General features: G+C 41.1%; 1 protein-coding gene across 4 annotated transcripts in view; it reads right to left on the bottom strand.

The window, feature by feature from the left end:
* The window catches only part of RHBDD1 (rhomboid domain containing 1), a 46,226-nt gene extending 44,048 nt beyond the window's left edge, over positions 1-2,178 (bottom strand). Inside the window, exons 1-2 of one of the 4 annotated variants that reach the window (XM_061452999.1) lie at positions 2,161-2,178; positions 1,487-1,542 (exon numbers count right to left, since the gene is read on the bottom strand). The gene's annotated coding sequence lies outside the window, so the exon portion shown is untranslated. Of the gene's footprint in view, positions 1-1,486; positions 1,693-2,160 lie in introns of those variants that run through there. The other 3 variants (XM_061453002.1, XM_061452998.1, XM_061453000.1) reach the window with 3 other exon arrangements.
* Between the last annotated feature and the right edge of the window lie 3,822 nt (positions 2,179-6,000).

A 6,000-nucleotide genomic window follows, 5' to 3' on the forward strand; every position in this document is an offset into this window, starting at 1 on the left:
TGAGTCTGATTTTTATAACTTACACCTATCAAAGTCTATATTTTAGTAACTCTCCTTAGAAATTACTAAGGTTTTCCTCCACCGAAAAACAACCACAAAAAAAAAGTCTGTGACTCCACACAGGAGCCACTATAGCAATGTCAGGGGCTTGGGTTTAGGTTTTTTTTTTATTAGAAAACCTAAAAGCAACCCAGAGATAGTTTACCTCTAAATTTATATGCCACATATAATCAGATAAAGGACTTTCGACCAAGACAGAAAAACGCATGTATCAAAAATTAATTTCTTTCTTTGAAGCTTCAGCTATTGCTGAAGCTCTCTAGTCAGTCATAATTACTTTATCATAATAGTTTGAGGAGAGATAATGGACTTCCCTTTCCAGTTCTGCGGAAGGAAAGACATGTAAAGGTTTAATAAATATTTTTACTATCCCCATCTCATTAGTAACTACCTCTCAAAAAAATAGGACACATTTACACATAATTCAAACCAGAGAATTAAAATAATAATTATTTATAGTTATATCACAGTTTAAGATAACAAAACTACATCAGAAAAACAGTGGACCAGACAAGGCCACAGTCAGAATTTTAACTGCACAGATGTTCAACTACTTTAATTAGGGTCAGAAGTGAGGGGATTTTTTTTTTAAGCTTGACTGCAATATTTGCACTTGCATAACCCTAAAACTGGGTATTTAAACCAGAAGAGCATCCTCAATTATACCAAGAATCTTGTGACATAATTTAAAAAAAAAAAAAAAAATGCTCCCCTAACTCCACATCAGAAGTGTTAAGCACAAGGGCTGTTAAAAGTTAAGCATTCCTTAGTTTGTTGCTTTGAGTGAAAATTTGACTGCAATTTGTAGGAGAATTGAAGGACAGGAAGCTTACTTTCTAATTAAATGCTTTTCAAATAATATTGGTTAAATACAGAAGCAATTCACAAATACATACTCTCAAGTGTTAGTTTTAGTTTTTGTCAAGACCTCAAATCTTTTGCAATTAACAAAACGCAACTCCAGGGAGATCACTGCACTATCTCAGGAAATTGAACCGACCCCACTATCATTTAAACACAGTTTACAAACACTTGCCTTACTTAAACGCAGTATTTACACAAGCACAAGAAAGCTTACCAAATAATAGGTTAAGTACATTTGACACTGCTTTTCCTTTGATATAGTTATTTACAGGTTTGGATTCGGCCTTTAAACCACCCTATCATGCTAACAAGGAAAGAAAGCCGTATCATTCTGGAAGATTTTTTTTTTCAATTTATTATTTACACAAACTGTAAAAAATACTCTGTAGGAAAAGGCAGTAAATAAAAGTTGAAGCCACCCAACTGTCACGAGCAGCAGTGCGTACTAAGGCGTCGCTGCATTTAAAATTAATTTGCTGCACCTGACTGATAAGACAATCGTATCTCGGTTTTGGAACCTGGGCATCAGCACTGCCACATCTGTGCCAGTTTTAACTGTCACCTTTTTCAGGCACTGCTTCCTTCTACCGTCTCAAAAGCATTGGCAAGAGCAGAGTTCTCAAGAAAAGGGGAAGAGAGGGGATGGCAGGGGGCAATCCTAAGAGCTGTCAAAAAAGTGAAATATTAGATATTCTGCGATTTCTGAAACTCACTGCTATTCCAAGCACCCATAAACTTCACTCCACCGCTCTGCTTTCAGCGGCGGGGAACGAGCTAAGCTCGGAGGAGAGAAACTTACTAAAAGCCAGCTCCGGTCAACCAAAGCCTTCAGGGAAAGCCCACCACAGCCCAGGCACCTCTGAAGTGCGTTTTGTCTGGGACCGGAGGCACTCTCCGGGCACAAGCGAGCGGCAGCTCGACGGACACGACACCCAAGCCCGGGCCTCGCCTCACTGCCGGCTCCCACCCTGCGGGGCGGAGCGGAGCCCACAGGCCAGCGACCTCGCAATGCCACGACAACCACCGCCGAAGCCCTTCCGAGCCGCCCCGGGCCGGGCTGAGGGCGCAGCGGGCCACGCCCTCCGGGAGGCAGCGGCGGGACACTTCGGAGCTGACTGCCGATGGCTGATGGCAGCCGCCAACCCAGCTCCGAGCGGCGGCAGCGGCAGCAGCAACCGCTACAGTGGCAGTGGCAACTGCGGCGGCGCGCACACCCCTCCGCGCCACAGCACTCACGTTCTCCGGTGGCGGCGCAGCAACAGCAGCAGCCCAGCGCCCCCGCGCCGCGCCGCACCACGTGACAGCGACAACCACTCAGCGGCGAGGGGGGTGGCTCCTTGAACGTGCCTCCTGTGCGTGTGCGCAGGGAGGCGGCTGAGCTGGCCTCGTTGGGCGGGCTGTGTGGAACCGTGCGGGTAACGCAGGGCAGGCGGGCCTAGTGTGGCCTAATGGTGCAAAGCCCGTTGCCTAGTCTTGCAGCGCTCTGCTCGGGCGCCGAGATACTCATCTGGGAGAGGGACAGCGCCTCCTGTTAGCTTTATGTACACTGCAGGCAAGGGGGGGCGGTGTTGCGGGTAATACAAACTGGGGAAGATAGGGGGTGTCTAAAGGTGGTGAGTGCGCTGCTTTTCTAAGTAAAACGTTCAGTGAATACGCTCTGGTAAAATACCGGCTCCATGTAAGAAAAGCATCTTTTACCTTCTCACTTGGAAGGCTTTGAATTGTGTTTATTGTAGAAACATCTGCGAAAATATCTGTTACTGGTGCTACTTCTCGTTAACATGCATAATTAGGTTCCTTTTGAAAACGTCTTAGGACCCATGCATAACAGTAACTAGTTCTGTAAGTTAAATCGTTCATTAAAGGTAATTAGAGGAACACATTAGTTTCACTTCTGTGGAATGCTAGTCACTGGTGTTAAGTATTATTCCCCCAAATTTATATAGGTATCTAGAGTGTGAACGTTGTTACTAATATTCAGTCGGGAACATAGAGAAAATCATAAATGCCTAAAATAATAGGTTATCATAGAAATACTGGCAAGCTGATGATGCAAATATGTGACTAAAAATGAATCATACAAAATCCATTGCAGAAGCTACATGTAAAAGGCCCTATTTTGCCATCATTTATGTGGCACTTAGGTTTCATAGAACACTTTGGCAATTCATTCAAGTATGTCATAGAATTTATTAGAAAATTGTATTCTGCTCTTCCAAAAACAGCACACAGCTCTGCAGACTGGCAGGCTTGAAAGGGGCTGAATTCCTAGAAACAGGGTGGAGATCAAGTTGAAGGAGCAGACTTTGCCAAAGAAAGCAACTTCAGCATAGTGCTCTCTTCCAAGAACTAGCAGAAGCCAAAAGAGGAGGGCAGGTTCAGTGTGTGCCACCATTTAGATACACTGTCTCAAGTTCTTTAGTTTTGGCACATTCTGATCTGTTACCTCAATGCTAATCCTTATAATTCATAGAAATCACAAGATGTGGGAGTTAAAAATGTGTAGGCTTACTGATTCTCTATCATACACCAGGTTTTCTACAATTGGCACCATTTTCTGTAGTAGTGTACTCAGTTTTCATGCAGTCATAATTCCAGTCCATAATTCCTAAAGATGCCATATTTATTATCTGAGTGCGGGTCTAGATCTTATTACTAGATGTACAAATCCTGAGACTGTGGTTCTCTTCTGGGACCTAGAAGATCTGGATTTTATTCCTAGTTCACAACCTGAGCAATCATTTGTTAATATTGCATATTTTCAGGTACTTACTGGTAATGGCAGGGGTAACAGAAGTCACAGGAAGAGTGGGAGTCTAAGTAAATGAGTATTCAGGTAAGACAATGTCCCTTTCCATTCAGGTAACTATTAACAATACAGGTTCTGCTTCCTAAGTATGGTATGCCTGATTAGTAAGAGAGTTCAATACTTGGAAAGAAAATAAGGAAGAAATAAACAAAAACATTTTCATAATCCATGTACACTTAGCACGGGAGTGACGCATATGGTTAGCACTGCTTACGCCTTACTGCTAACTATATAATCCATGTAAATATTTATAATACAGCTATTATCAGTGTAAACATACAGCTTAGTCATATGTTGACCCATAATGAAAAAGTGACATTGAGATCTTTCCTTCGCTTAATAGCACAAGGTTTAAGGGTGTTAGGAGCTGTTGAGCAGGTTTCAGAACACTCATTTTTCTGAGATTTATACTGAGGCTTTTTGACATGAAATAATTGGGAAGGAGCAGCCTGCTATGGAATGCATGGATGTAAATTGAATCCATATCTGAAGGATGTTGTTTTAATTAATGCTGGGAATCTGATACCAGCATATTTGAAACACTGTTTATGTTAATCTTGAAGGAACTAGTTATGACTAGCCTACAAATGTGAGAATGTCAAAGCATGGTTATAGTAAAGGAACCGAACTGAGAGAAGCAGTAACCCAGAATTTGATACATAGAATATTATGAGTCTGTCATAAAATTAACAAAGTACAGATGATTAAAGGAGCAGTTTAAACATGTTATGAGTTTATACGCAGCTATTGTACCCCTGCTACCATTCTGGTTCTGAAAACAACACAACTCTTTGGAAACTGTGGAGGCAAGCCCTTCTGAGAAATACATACAGAAACAAGATCTGATAACAAATGTTTTGTATGAATTCGGGGCTTACTCTTTTGGAGTCTTTGATGTGACATCAACTTTGTATTTGTTATGTAGCCCACCCATACTAATTTTCCCTTAGTGTTGCACTTTCTCCAGTTCAGCATCACCAATGCTGTAACTTCATAATACAACACGGAAAAATGGAGTGAAAAATGTAGATGCTTTCTCTCCAGCTTGTAGAGATAAAAAGGAATATATCCTGGAGGTTCTTAATCTGTTTGTGTAGTCTGCCAGAAGGAATAGAATAAATGTCTGGTGGAAAATAAAAGATGGCATTAGTTTGAACGTCGGCTGGAAGAAACAGACTAAAATCAACAAGGATTCATACCACAGCCAACGGATGTTTGATCATCTAGTCACCTCCTGTTTATCCAGATGCTTCCACATTGTGTTGAGAGACTTCAGTTAAACCAAAGTATTTTCATGCTCAAAAGCCTAAGCTGTTGTATGTGACCAGAAGCAAAGAGAGTAGACCAAAAGGCAAGGTTAAGGAAATGAATGTGTGAAGTATGCCAAGAAGATGGTACCAGGCAATCCCTCTACACAGCTAAAGAGCTTTCTAAATAAAGGTGTCAAAGAAAATACAATATGAGATCACAGGTGAAAACAAACTATAATGTAAAAAGTTATTGCTTGTGGAATAACAAGAGGGTAACCTGCTATCACCTAAAATTGATTTTAAAACATGTGTATGCAAACACTTGTCTTTATTTTGCTTGACCACAAAAATGTTAAATAATTATTACTGAAACAGTCTAAAAGTTGTTAGCCATAATAATACTATAGGTAGAAAACATTCTGTGGAATACAGTTCTTTTTTCAGTGGCAATATAATTCATATCTCATCATTCACAGTTTATATAAAACATGAAGTTAATGCTGGCACAGAATTTTTGTTAATACCATAGCTGTGAAAATGTTGTGATTATTTCCCATTTCCATAAAGCACTCACACAATGTTCTCCTTTATGGAAACATGGGGTTTGATCCAATTTTTAATGAAATTTTAACTGCTTTATCACAAGGTTGTATCAGTAGTCTGGTGACATCTTTATGTGCTCCACTGGCCTGCAGGGTGCCAGGAAAGTGGAAGCAGTGTTCTCCCCCAAGGAGATGAGCATTGATCTATAGCACTCCCAGGCTGCCAGCTCTCAAAGTAGTGCTAAACCAGAGGTAATACTGGATGGCTTTATCTGGCACTCCATGTAAAGAAGGATTTGTAAAAGATGGTAAAAGGATTTCTCTAGAAATTACATTAAGCCCCTTTTTGGAAGTCTTCCTCTCTATTTCCTCATGAATATAAGAGTAGAATCCAGGTTCTGCATGTTACTGCCTTTTTATGCTAACATTGGTTCTGAAACTTACATGCTCCCTAGCCCAACTCATGTCCCCTGCA

The sequence above is a fragment of the Pezoporus flaviventris genome, unplaced genomic scaffold, assembly GCF_033815535.1.
Source record: "Pezoporus flaviventris isolate CSIRO_AGI_PZ_B2104156 unplaced genomic scaffold, CSIRO_AGI_Pfla_v1 ptg000013l, whole genome shotgun sequence".
NCBI classification, from domain to species: Eukaryota; Metazoa; Chordata; class Aves; order Psittaciformes; family Psittacidae; genus Pezoporus; species Pezoporus flaviventris.